The 14,599-nt window shown below is 38.2% G+C and overlaps 1 pseudogene; it reads left to right on the forward strand.

Moving 5' to 3' along the window:
- The first annotated feature begins 2,223 nt into the window (after positions 1–2,223).
- Positions 2,224–12,466, forward strand: LOC141579992 (uncharacterized; annotated as a pseudogene).
- The last annotated feature ends 2,133 nt before the right edge of the window (positions 12,467–14,599 follow it).

A 14,599-nucleotide genomic window follows, 5' to 3' on the forward strand; every position in this document is an offset into this window, starting at 1 on the left:
TTGTTCTAGAACTTAGTTGAGGAAAAATGATGTAGGCTGCCTAGACCACACTTTGAAAACTGCTTCCCTGTGGTGCCACTCTTCAATATTTCAACACGTTCTCCTTTCTAAATGGGCTCTCTGTCTGGGTTGCTTTTCTTCTTAGCTGCCTGAGTCATTAGAACGCATTATTCAGTTTTTCAGTCTCTGAATCTCCCCTAAATGAGCAGATTCAGCCAGGAAATACCTAAAAAAACAGGGTTCAGATCTCTGAATTTTCTTTTTCGTAGGAGTCTCAATTATATAATTCTTCACCATCTCTTTGAGCTTACATTAATATACATACTTAAAATACTTTCTTCAGCTTTTCCAGTTCTTTTGGAGAAGGTTGTTCAAAGCTTTGTGCCACTTATAACTGGCAGATCTCTCTTCATTTCACACTGGACAAAGTGTTAGCTGTTATCTTCAATGCAAAAATCATCAGAAAGTTAAAATGTGATTATTTCTAAATATTCTGTTCAGTCTTCTAAATATACACAACTTTAAATAGAGAAGGAATTTTCATTGTTGACATTTGTGTAATGCAGGGTGCACATCATAACCATAGTTAAATTTGTTAGTAAATGAAAAGCCATAGGTATTTATTTATTTTAGATATTTTTGTTTCTCCAACTTTGTTATTTATTAGGAGCGACTGAAATAAAAAAATATAATCGAGTCTCCTCATTATCATCATGGAAATGGCTTCAAGAGAAAACTGGTCAGATGAATATTATTGCTTCCCATTTTCAACGAGGAAATAGTCGCCACTGATACATTGACAGCCAGAAATCTGTCAAGAACGCTCAAGATATGTTATACAACACAACATGCCTGTTCACAGAGGGAAAAATCCCAGGAAATAACTTAGGTGTACTTCTTGATTTCATCAAACAAGACAAGCACAAAAGCACCACCCAGGCCTCTGAGAACACCGGACCATGCGTCCGTGAAACAAGCTTTGCCTCCCTCATCGGGAGCCACCTTCCTCCAGCAGTCAAGCGTGCACGTGTACACGATGCCAGTTCCTCTGCGCCCTCACTGCACCGTCCTGCCGCGGCGGACGGTGTCAAACGGATAGGAGGTCAGCCCAGCATCGGCAGTGACAGTCTGTGCGATCATCCGGCTGGTGACGATGCGAATGTTCTTGGGATCCGGAAGCATTCCCTTCGCAACGTCACAGATACTGCGGACGGCAACACCCTGCAGCGTGGAAGCCTTGGGGCGTCGGATGTGCAGATGCTAGCACTCAGTCCCCCCGCCTGGGAATGCCCTTTCCGCTCCAGCCTTACCCGCGTCGGCCGCTAGAGCGTTCGGGGAAAATCAAGCGGGTCAAGCAGGTGCACAGAACACACGGCGGCGGCCCCAGCGGCACCGCCTGACGCCAGACTCGCTGCACAGCAGCGCCCAGACTGGGTCCTCGGGTCCACGCCACCCAGGAGGACCTGCTGGTACTTATCTCAAGGCGGAGTTGGGACTTGTGTGGGGAAGTATCTGACGACGCGGGCCCGTCTCCTGTGCCGGAAGGACGGGACGCCCTGCTCCTTGGGCACAGGGACCCGCCTTCTACAATGCCCCTGCTGCTGCTCCGCGCTGCTCCGCTGGCTCCATGCTGCACCTGCGGCGGCAGCTGGACCCGCGTGATGGGCGCTGCCATCGTCCTGGAGACGCTGCGGCCTCTCCACCTGCCCCAAGTCCTTGGCAAAGGACACAGCAGCCCATGTCACGTTGAAAGGAAAGGGGAGGGGGCGGGCGCGGTGGCTCACGCCTGTAATCCCAGCACATTGGGAGGCCGAGGCGGGTGGATCACGAGGTCAAGAGATCGAGACCATCCTGGTCAACGTGGTGAAACCCCGTCTCTACTAAAAATACAAAAAATTAGCTGGGCATGGTGGCACGTGCCTGTAATCCCAGCTACTCAGGAGGCTGAGGCAGGAGAATTGCCTGAACCCAGGAGACGGAGGTTGCGGTGAGCCGAGATCGCGCCATTGCACTCCAGCCTGGGTAACAAGAGCGAAACTCCGTCTCAAAAAAAAAAAAAAAGGAAAGAGGAGGCTGCCGGCTGGGACTGGGCCGGGGACTGGCTTTGACTCCAGGGCTGCCTAGGTTTTTTTATGAAGCAATTCCTAGGATTTTCCTCCTGCTGTGAAAAAAAAAAAAAAAAAAAAAAACACTCCAAACTCTGGAATTTTAACATGTTTAAAGATGGCGCAGGGTTTGGGCGAATGTGCAGAGATGCTTTCCTTCTCTGTTTTGGTAAACGTCTGTACCTGGTCACAGGTCCTGAGAAAAGCGGACCGTGTCCAACACAACAGAGGGTTACTCAGAGGTGTGATTTTGTCTTCCTCTAACTAAGGAGCGCTTTCACCTCCTCAAGTCATAGACGCCCCTGAGACGCTGATAGAAACATCTGAGTTGTCTTCCTTAAAAATAAAAAGTAAACAGTGAGAGAGAGAGATAACTGAAAGATGAATACAATGTCAGGGATTCCGAAGACAAAACCTATTCATGGACCCCAGGTTGCAACTTCTGATCTGGTTGGAATAGTCTGGAGACTGCTCAGTCCAGAGCGGGGTGTGAACGCGACACCCACATGCCCTGTGTGTTTACATGCTAGAAGGCAGCGCTTGAAATGCTTTCCACTTGCTGCTGTAAACTCAGCCAGATCCCCTGAAACCGGCTCATCAGAAACTCGCTTTCATAATCAGAGAAGCAGCACGTGCAGAGGCAGAACACATGCCTGAGAGCAGCTATTGTCACGTAAGATGACGCTTAGTAACAACTACTTTAAAAATTACATACGCACATATTTAAAACTGAAATAATACAATTTATTAAAAGCATTCTTCAAAGTTCACTCCAAAGACTTGTTTTGTTGTTGTTATGTATGATCTTGTATCACCACTTCTTCATACCACTTTTTACGATTAATACTTACATAGAGAACATGGAAAGGCTAAGTTCAGGGTAATGATTTTAAGCATTCCTTGATTTCATTATTTTGTACATTCATTTGAAAATGTTTTCTTGCTGAGAAGCAACATAAAATAGAAAATTTTCTACATGTAACAAAGAAGGTCTTCTGTTTTTTTATTTTATGTTTCTATCATAGTGCATAAAAATTCAGGAAAGTGATGCTCTAATATAGTTTATATTTTATTAAGTTTTGTTATTTTTAGTGTTTTTAAACAACTGAAAGTCTTTAATTCTAAGCTGACAAAATGTTGCCTGTTTAATTATGCAATAGCTGAAATACAGAAAATCCTTATTAATTTAGAGTCTATTAGTAAAGCATTTGAGATAATTTGAAAAGCAAGAATGCTATTTATGCAATTTAGAGATAAACCATGTTGGCAAGTGAGTTAAGTATAAATAAGATTTTATAAGGAGTATTTGCCATTCTAAGAGAAGAAATTTTCAGTCACATTAACGTCAATTTGCTGAGTTAATTCTGAAATCCTTTTTTTTTACCTTAATGTAGATCCAGTGGGTCCTCTGTGCTGCTGAACAGTATTAGCATAGTTCATTATGCCTTTCGCATGTGAGAGAATGGCTCTTCTGTTTAGTTTTCTAGAATTTATTCTGTGCTTCATATAGAGAACCCACCATGCCCCTGTTAATGCCAATGAGCATGGAAATCAGTGGGCTGTATGAGTTGGGTGATGGCATCTATAACATTACACCTAACGCTAAAAACAATAACAAAGGCCAAAACGACCAGGCAGACTATAAAAAATAGTCTGTTTGCAGTTATTTTTCATTATATGAAAACCGAAATCAATTAAAATCGTTAGCTGATCTAATTAGGTAACAAAAAAAAACCTATTTCAGATATATTTACTTATATGAATGAAGGAAGCAAAAGCAAGTGAACCATGAGGTTCATTGTTGATCCTTACCATCTAATAGAGTTGAGGTTTGAGGCTTGCAGGGTCTTCTTGGGATTCCTTTTAAGCTCTTATTAAGGATTTTAAAATATCATTGATTTCATGTCCAATGTGTAATTGATTGACTACATAAAAATACACGGATCATTGAAGCTTCCAGCAAATGCAAAAGACAAGTAAAAATAAAATCTAAGCGAATTAGGAATAGTAAAGAAAAAAATAAGTATTTATAAAATAATAGAATCGTTCACAAAGAAAATCTTAATATAGAAAAAAAAGTACTAAGGCTAATCATAGTGTTTTAGCTTATTTAGTGGATAAAAGTTGCTTATGTTTTATCTGGACCTTTTACAGAAAGAAGTGTTTCTTTTTTTCTCAGCTTTATTGAGGTCTTACAAATAAAAGCTGTGTATATTGAAGGTATATAATATGTTTAACATGCATATACATTGTGAAATGAGTACCACAATTAAGTTAATTAACATATTCGTTATCTCACATAGTTACCCTTTTTTGTGTAGTGAGAACATTTAAAAATTTACACTCAGCAAATTTCGAGTATACAATACAGTATTATTAACTATAGTCATTATGTTATGCAGTAGCTCTCTAGAACATATTCATGCTGCATAACTAAAATTTTGTACCCTTTGACTAATATCATCCTATTTTTCTCACCATTCCCAGTCTCTGGCAACCACCATTCTACTCTCTGCTTCTATGAGTTCTGCTTTTTTAGATTCCACATTTGAGTATTTGTCCTTCTGTGCCTGGCTTATTTCACTTAACGTAAAGTACTCCAGGTTTACCTCTGTTGCCCAAATAATTGGATATCCTTCTTTTTAAAGACTAAATACTATTCCTGTGTATATAAAATGTATATTATATAGACTATATATATATATATATATATATATATATACACACACACACACATATATATATCATAATCTAATAGTCTATATATAATAATATAGATAGTATTCTACATATATAATAGTCTAAGTATATAACATTATGGGTCCATGAACATTACATTGATTCCATCTCTTGGCTACTATAAAGAATGCTGCAGTAGACATGGAAATATGATATATTAATGACATGGATTTTATTTCCTCTGGATATATGCCCAGAAATAGAATTTCTGCATATTATAGTAGCTCTATTTTTAATTTTTTTGTGAAATCGGCATGCTATTTTCATAATGACTAAACTAGCTTACTTCACACCAGCCATGTACAAAGGTTCGTTTTTCCAAATCCTAAAAAATACTTATTTTTTTTTTAAATGTTTGATAACAGCTATTCTAGCAGGTGGGAGGTGATACCTCATTGTGGTTCTGAATTCCATTTTCCTGATAATTAGTAATGTTGAACATTTTTGTGTATATCTGGTGGCCATTAGTATGCCCTCTTTGCAGAAATGTCTATTCAGCTTCTTTGCACATTTTTAATTGGGTTGTTTGCTTGCTATAAAGTTGTTTGAGTTTCTTATGTATTTTGAATATAAACTCTTTAGGAATCATATGATTTGCAAATATTCTGTCTCATTATTTAGGTTGTCTCTTCACTCTGTTGATCGTTTCCTTTGCTGTGCAGCAGAAGCTTGTTAGTTTGATGTAATATCACTTCTCTATTTTTGCTTTTGTTTCCTGTGCTTTTGGGATCATATCCAAAAAATTGCCCAGACCAAAGTCATAGAGCTTTCTCTCTGTTTTCTTCTAGTAGTTTTACAATCTCAGGTTTTACTTATGTCTTTAATCCACTTTGACTGTATTTATGTATATAGTGTGAGGCAAGGTCTAATTTCATTATTCTGTGTGTGAATATCTAGTTTTCCTGCGCAACTTATTGAAAAGGCTGTCCTTTACCCATTGTGTGTTCTTGGTGTCTTTGCTGCAAATCCATTGACTGTAAATGTGTGGATTTATTTCTTGGCTCCCTATTCTGTTACACTGATCTATATGACTGTTTTTATACAAGTACCATGCTATTTTGATTACTATAGCTTTGTAGTATATCTCGAAATCAGGTAAAGAAATGCCTCCAGCTTTGTTCTTTTTGTTCAAGATTGCTTTATCTATTCAAGGTCTTGTACGGTTCTATATAAATTTTAGGATTTTTTCTATGTCAGTAAAAAATATTGGAAATTTTAAAGGAATTCTATTGAGTCTGTGGATTGCCTTGGGTAATATGAACATTTCAATAATATTAATTCTTCCAATTAATGAGCACAGAATATCTTTCTACTTCTGTCTTCTTCAATTTCTTTCATCAACATTGTATAGTTTTTAGTGTACAGACTTTTCACCTCCCTAGTTAAATTTATTCCTAAATATTTCATTCTTTTTGATGCCATTACAAATGTGATTGATTTGTTCCTTTTTATCTAACAGCTTTTTTTGTTAGTATATAGAAATGCCACAGGTTTTTAGATGTACATTGTTTTACCTTGCACCTTCACTGAAACAGTTGATTTCTAACAGTTTTTAGTGGGATTCTAATGTTCTCTATATCTATATAATTATGCCATTTGTAAACAAAAACAGTTCACTCTCTTCTTCTTTTCTATTTTGCATGCCTTTTATTTCTTTTTCTTGCCTAAATGCTCTTGCTAGGATTTCTAGTGCTGTATTGAATAGAAGTGATAAGAGTGAGTATCCTTGTCATGCTCCAGATTTTTTTTTTTTTTTTTTTTTTTTTTTTTTTTTTTTAGACGAAGTCTCACTCTGTCACCAGGTTGGAGTGCAGTGGCATGATATTGGTTCAATGCAACCTCCACTTCCTGGGTTCAAGTGATTCTCCTGCCTCAGCCTCCCCTTGTAGCTGGGACTGTCACGATGGCTGACTATTTTTTGTATTTTTAGTAGAGACAGAGTTTCATGGTGTTAGCCAGGATGGTCTTGATCTCGTGACCTTGTGATCCACCTGCTTCAGCCTCCCAAAGTGCTGGGATTACAGGCATGAGCCGTTATGCCCACAGTCTTGCTCCAACTTTACAGAAAAATCTTTCAGCTTCCCACCACTTAGTTCTGGATTTGTCATAAATGGCGTCTATTATAATGAGGTAAATACTTCTTATACTTAATTTGTTGGGAGTTTGACCATAGAAGATACTTAAATTTTGTGATGCCTCTTCTGAAGCTATTGAGATGGTCATATGATACTTATCCTTTATTTTGTTAATATGATGTGCCACATTTATTTATTTGTGTATGTTGAACCATTCTTGCATCTCAGATAGAAACATGCTATATGATCCTTTACTGCACTGTTGAATTCAGTTTGCTAGCATTTTGTTGAGGATTCTTGCATATATGTTTATCTTGGATATTGGCCTTTAATTCTCTTTTCTTGTAGTATCCTTGCCTGGATTTGAGTTGATATCAGGGTAATTATGGCTATGTAAAATGAATGTGAAAGTATTACTTTGTCTTCATTAGTCTGAAAAAGTTTGAGAAGAATTGGCATTTATTCTTTAAGTGTTTGGTGGAACTCACCTGTAGGCCATTAGGTCCTGAGCTTTTCTTTGGTGGGAGGTTTTGATTACTGATTCAGTGTCCCTATTCATTATTGATCTGTTCACATTCTCTTTTTCTTCATGATTTAGTTTTTGTGAGTTATATGCATCTGTGAATTTATCCATTTCTTCTAGGTTATCAAAGTTATTGGTGTATAATTGTTCATAATAGTTTCCTCTGATCCTCTGTACTTCAGCAATGTCAGTTGTATTGTCTCCTCTTTCATTTTACTTATTTAGGTCTTCTCTGTTTTTTTTTTTTTTTTTTTTTTTTTTTTTTTTTTTTTTTTTTGTTGTTGTTGTTGTTGTTGTTGTTAGTCTAGCTAAAGATTTGTCTATTTTATTTATCTTTTCAAAAGAACACTTCTTAGTTTATTTGGCCTTTTCTACTCTTACACTAGTTCCTCTTTTATTTATTTTGGCTCTAATATTTATTATTTTATTTCTTTTTCTGATTTTGGGCTTAGGTTGTTCTTCATTTCTATTTTCTTGAAGTATAAAGTTTGATTGGTTCTTTGAGATTTTTTTATTCTTAATATAAGCATGTATTGTTTTACATTTATTTTTTAGAACTGCTTTGCTATATTCCATAATATTTGGTATATTGTATTTACATATTCATTTGTGTGAAGATATTTTTGATTGACTTCCATTTTGATTTCCTCTTTCAGTAATTTCTTTTTTAGGTGTCTGTTGTTTTATTTCCACTTATTTGTGCATTTTCAATTTTCCTCTTCTCATTAATTTCTAGTTTAATACTATTGTGATCAGAAAAGATACTCAGTTATTATTTAAATATTCTTAAATTTCTAAGATTTGCTTTGTAGTATATGTTCTATCCTGGAGAATGTTCAATATGACTTGAAAATAATGTGTATTTTTCATTTCTGGATAGAATGTCCCATATATGTCTGTTAGACTTACTTGGTCTAAAGTGTAGTTCAAATTCAAAGTTTCCTTATTGACTTTCTATCTGAATAATTTATTTGTTGTTGAAAGTAGGGTGTTCTATTTCCCTAGTATTATTTCATTGCTATTTCTCCCTTCAGTTCTGTTAATATGCACTTTACATATGTAGGCACTCTGAAGTTGGGTGTATATATATTTACAACTACTATATATTCTTGATGAATTAATCACTTATTATTGTATAATAATCTTCTTTGTCTCTGACTTATAAGCATAAATACCTACATTAAGGAAAAAAGACCTCGTACGAACAATCTAACTGTAGACCTCAAGGAGCTAGAAAATGAAGAACAAACTAAGTCAGAAAAAGGAAAGAACTGATAAAGATTGGAGACAAAATAAATAAAATAGGGACTAATAAAGCAATAGAAAATATTTAAGTATAGCCACACCTGCCCTCATTTTTCTTTTATTTGCATATCTTTTTTTATCACTTCACTTTCAGCCTATATGTGTCCTTAAAGCTAAGTGACTGTTACGTAGGCAGCATATAGTTGGATCTTGTGTTTTTATTCATTCAGTTATCTGTGTCTTTTAATTGAATAATTTAATTAATTTACGTTTAAAATAATTATTTTAAATAATTATTATTTAAGGACTTACTACAGCCATTTTAATAGTTTTCTAACTATTTTATAGTTCTTTTGTTCCTTTTTTTTTCTTTTGCTGTTTCCCTTTATGATTTGATTTTTTTGTAGTGGTAGTAATTTTTTTATATCTATGATAGGTTTTGAGATGTTTTTGTGATTATCGTCAGGCTTACACAAAACATTTTATAGTTATGAGTTTATCTGAAGCTGATAACAACTTAACTTCATCACAATGAAAGCTATAAACATCAACTTTTCTTCCCATATTTTATGATGTGAGTTTCACAATTTACAGTCTTTATATATTGTCTATCCACTAACGAATTATTATACCTATATTCATTTTTAATACTTTTGCCTTTCAATTATCATTCTAGAGTTACAAATGATTTATGCAACACTGTTACAGAATTAGGAAATGCTAAATTTGACTACATTCTTACCTTTACAATAAGCTTTTTACATTCCTATACTTTCTTTACCGTTTCTCATTAGGCAGGTTCCGTGGTGATGAACTCCCACAGGTTTATCTGGAAACGTTTTTATTTCACCTTCCTTTGTGAAGAACATTTTTGCTGACTGTAGTATTGTTGTTTGGTAAGTTTGCTTTTTGTTCTTTTAGCACTTTGAGTATGTCATTCCACTTTCACTTCTCCCCTGGCCTGTAAATTTCTGCTGAGAAATCTGTTGATAGCCTTATAGAATTTTTATTGAATTAATTAGTTTCTTTTCTCTTATTACTTTCAAAATTCTCTCTTTGATTTAAGAATTTGATTATAAAATGTCTCAGATTGTAACCAGGGGAGCATATCCAACTCCCAGAGATTGGAGGTTCTTGGCCTTGCTAACCCTAAAGAATGTGGAAAGGGGCCCCAGAGGCATGGGAAGTTTGCCATTCAAATAAATATCATGGACCCAAAGAGTTTTGCAGGAAAGCATTTTATTAGACAGAGAGAGAAAGAAAGACAGCTACCATGCTGTCATGGGAGGGGACCCAGAGAAGGAATCCATATGGGTAGGAATAGCTGGAGTTTAACCCTTGAGTTATTTCCTCCCCATTCATGTTCTTGTCCAATGAGAGGAGTTCTTTCAAACTTCCTCTGGAGTGATTGATCTTTGACTCTGATACCGGACTGACTGCTTGGGCCACAACTCTTAGTTACAGAGTCCCATGCTCCCAGAGCTTTCAGTGGGTTTTGTCAGACAAAGGAGCCTTACCTGGGTTTCCCTACCTAGCTCATGCGGGGAAACCCAGACAAAGAACTTTACATTTGAAACACCTCTGGTTCCTGGATGAAAGCGTGGAGCCAGAAAACTCCTGCCTTTCAAACCATACCCATGGTGGACCCAGGAAGAGAAGCTTCTATAACGCAGCCCTTCAAGATCTCTTTACTCAAGGTTGTCTAACCCATGGCGCATGGGTGGCATATGGCCCAGGATGGCTTTGAATGTGGTCCAATACAAATTTGTAAGATTTTAAAATACATTATTATATATTTTTTAACTCATCAGCTATTGTTAGTGTTAGTGTAAGAGTATTTTATGTGTGACTCAAGACTATTCTTCTTCCAGTGTGGCCCAGGGAAGCCAAAAGATTGGACATCACTTTCTTTATCTTTGTTTGAGATTCTTTGGACTTTATGGATTTTGATATTCATTTCCCTCTTCAGATTTTGTAAGTTTTCTGTCATTATTTCTTTAAATAAACTTTCTTCCTTTCTCTCTTTTTTAGTTCCACTGGGGCTCTTGTAATGCATGTTTGCCCCCTTGATAGTGTCCCATACGTAAGTCTTGTAGGCTTTCTTTACTCTTTTTCATTATTTTTTCTTTATGTTACTCTAATGGAGTAATCTCAAATGACCTTTACTTGAACCCACTGATTTTTTCCTCTGTTTGATTAACTCTACTGTCAAAGTTCTCCATGGAAGTTTTTAGATCAGTCATTGCAGTTTTGAGCTCCAGAATTTTGGTTTGACTCTTTTTATGATTTACATCTCTTTGTTGAACCTCTCATTTTGTTTGAAGATTGTTTTCATGTTATCTTTCATTGTCTATCTCTGTTTTGTCATAACTCACTGAGATTCTTTAAAATAAGCTTTTAAATTTTTTTTTTTTTTTTTGAGACGGAGTTTCACTCTTGTTACCCAGGCTGGAGTGCAATGGCGCGATCTCGGCTCACCGCAACCTCCGTCTCCTGGGTTCAGGCAATTCTCCTGCCTCAGCCTCCTGAGTAGCTGGGATTACAGGCACGTGCCACCATGCCCAGCTAACTTTTTGTATTTTTAGTAGAGACAGGGTTTCACCATGTTGACCAGGATGGTCTCGATCTCTCGACCTCGTTATCCACCCGCCTCGGCCTCCCAAAGTGCTGGGATTACAGGCTTGAGCCACCACGCCCGGCTGCTTTTAAATTTTCTTTTTAGGCAATTCATAGGCAATTCATAGACTTCCATTTCTTTAGGTTCTGTCAGTTGTGCTTCTATTTCTTTTTTTTAATTTTATTATTTTGTCTTCTCATTAAACTCTTTTAATGGGTCTCAAAATTCTGTGACAAATTTTTGGTCAAGTTGTTTCCATTAAAAAGTACTGATTTTAAAAACTAATAACATAAAATTGCCACACACACAAAAGAAAACCAAAGTGGTCCACAAAACATTCACCTTTTGTTCTGAAGGTTTTATGATGCATTATTATCATTAACCAGTCTTTTACTACTAAACTTAAATGGTCAATTGAAACAAACAGTTCTGAGACTGTTTTTTCTCTGCTGCTGATGAAGACAGGTGGCCGATATTAGGGGTAATATTCATTTAGCCTTCTAAGCTTTCTGGGCAGACTTGGTGACCTTCCCATCTCCAGCAGCCTTCTTGTCCACTACTTTGATGACACCCACCACAACTGTCTGTCTCATATCACAAACAGCAAAGCAACTCAGAGGTGGATATTCTGAGAAATTCTCAACACATATGGGTTTGCCAGGAACCATATCAACGATGGCAGCATCACCAGACTTTAAGAATTTAGGGCCATCTTCCAGCTATTTACCAGAATGGTGATCAATCTTTTCCTTCAGCTCAGCAAACTTGCATGCAATGTGAGCTGTGTGGCAATCCAGTACAGGGGCATCGCCAGTATTGAATGGTTCAGGATAATCACCTGAGCAGTGAAGCCAGCTGCTTCCATTGGTGGGTCGTTCTTGCTGTCACCAGCAATGTTGCTACAATGAACATCCTTGACAGACACATTCTTGACATTGAAGCCCACATTGTCTCCAGGAAAAACTTCACTCAATGCTTCATGATGCATTTCGACAGATTTTACTTCAGTTGTAACATTGACTGGAGCAAAGGTGACCACTATATCAGGTTTGAGAACACCAGTCTCTACTTGGCCAACAGGAACTGTACCAATACAACCAATTTTATAGACATCCTGGAGAGGCAGGTGCAAGGGCTTGCCAATTGGATGAGTTGGTGGTAGGGTGCAGCCCAGAGCCTCAAGCAACATGGTTCTACTAGCATTGTCATCCTTACGGGTGACTTTCCAACTCTTGAATCAAGGCATATTAGCACTTGGCTCTAGCATGTTGTCATCATTCCAACCAGAAATTGGCACAAATGCTACTGTGTTATGGTTATAGCCAATTTTCCTAATGTAAGTGCTGACTTCCTTAATGATTTCCTCATATCTCTTCTAGCTGTCGGGTGGCTCAGTGGAATCCATTTTGTTAACACCAACAATTAGTGTTTTCACACCCAGTGTGTAAGCCAGAAGGGCATGGTCTCAGGTCTTCCCATTCTTGGAGATACCAGCTTCAAATCACCAACACCAGCAGCAACAATCAGGACAGCACAGTCAGCCTGAGATGTCCCTGTACTCATGTTTTTGATGATGTCACTGTGTCCTGGGGCATCAATGATAGTCATGTAGTACCTGCTGGTGTAGAAGTTCCACAAGGAGTTATCAATGGTGATATCACATTCACGCTCAGCTTTCAGTTTATCCAAGACCCAGACATGCTTGAAGGAGCCCTTCCCATCTCAGCAGTCTCCTTCTCAAATTTTTCAATGGTTCTTTTGTTGATGCCACTTCATTTGTAGATTAGATGGCCAGTAATGGTAGACTTGCCTGAATCTATGTGTCCAGTGATGACAATGTTGATATGAGTCTTTTCCTTTCCCATTCTGGCTTTTAGGGGTAGTTTTCATGATACCTGTGTTTTGGCAGCAAACCCATTGCAAAAAAAAAAAAAAAAAAAAAAAAAAAGGTGGTGCTTCTATTTCCTTATGGTCTGTTACTGGTCCTCCCTGTTAGTGGTGTCATGTTTCCTGACTATATGTGTAACTTATGTATATCTGTTGGTGTCCATGCATTTGAAGGATACATCTATTTCAGTTTTTGCAGCCTATCTTCCATAGTGGAAGCCTTTTACCAGTTAGTTTATCCAGAGATTATGGGCAGGTAATCTGGTAAATTGTGTCAGCTGTCTTGTTTCTGAACTACTTTGGGTAGCCTGGTTTAGTGCCTAGGTCAGCCAGGTTCCACAGGGGTTATTCTAGTTCTTGGTTCCACAGGGGCCAGGCAGAAGTTAGAGTCCATGTTGCTGGCATCTTGGGCCACAAAGATGGCCTGCAGTTTGAGTCTGCAGAATTGACTTGAATGTTTGGTCTGTACGTGTTGGCCTAAGGCTAAGTCCTCTGAGGAATAGTTTGAGATCTGGGGCCATGTGTGTCAGCCTAATGCTGGGGTTGACCTGGAGGCTGGGTTTGTAGAGACTGGCCTAGTTCTTTAAGTCATGGGAACGTGCCTGGAGCCTGTATCCATAGGAGTAATCATGAAGCCTGGATCCTTGGAGGCTGGTCAAGTACCATGGTCTACTGAGTTGACATTGAATCCTGAGTCTGCTGGAGTGGGCCTGAACCCTGGCTCTCCTGGAGGGTGGAGCAGCAGATGCCTTCCTGGTGTCTGGAACCACAAAAGCTAGCCTGGTCTATGGGTGCTGACCTGGCACTCGGGTGGGCCTGGAGGCTGAGTCTGTGGATGCTGTCCTGCAAACTGGGGCTCCTGGGGCTGACTGTGTGGTGGAGCAGACTTGGACCCTCAGGCTGCCGCAATGAGCATGGCGCTATGGCAAGCCTGGAGGTTAGATCTATGGAGTACTAGCCTGGCACAGGGGTCTGCTAGAGCCCCAGGCATGCCTGGAACCTGAGGCTTTGGGATCCATTCCGGAACCCGAGGCCTTGGTGTTTGGTCTGGGGTCAGATATTACTGGGGCTTGCATCTGCAGTGAAATTGGATTCTCACTTTACTAGCTTTTGACCACATAGATGATATCTCTATTTGCACTGCTCTCTTCAATGTGTCTTTTCTGTGCTGTACCCAGGTGCTGTAATTTCCTACCTGGATTTCTTAGCTCTTATGAAGGTATTTTTGTGCATGGATAGTTATTCAAATCAATATTTCTGTAGAAGAACAAGCCCTGGAAAGTCCCATTTTACAAAGTTTCTGGTATCATTTTTACAAAGAGTTTTTAGATACCATACTAAAGTAACAACCCATGAAGGAGAAAAAATGTGAAATTGCCCTTTATCAAAACTTTAAAAATGTTCCGTG

This window comes from Saimiri boliviensis, chromosome 10 (genome assembly GCF_048565385.1).
Source record: "Saimiri boliviensis isolate mSaiBol1 chromosome 10, mSaiBol1.pri, whole genome shotgun sequence".
NCBI lineage: Eukaryota > Metazoa > Chordata > Mammalia > Primates > Cebidae > Saimiri > Saimiri boliviensis.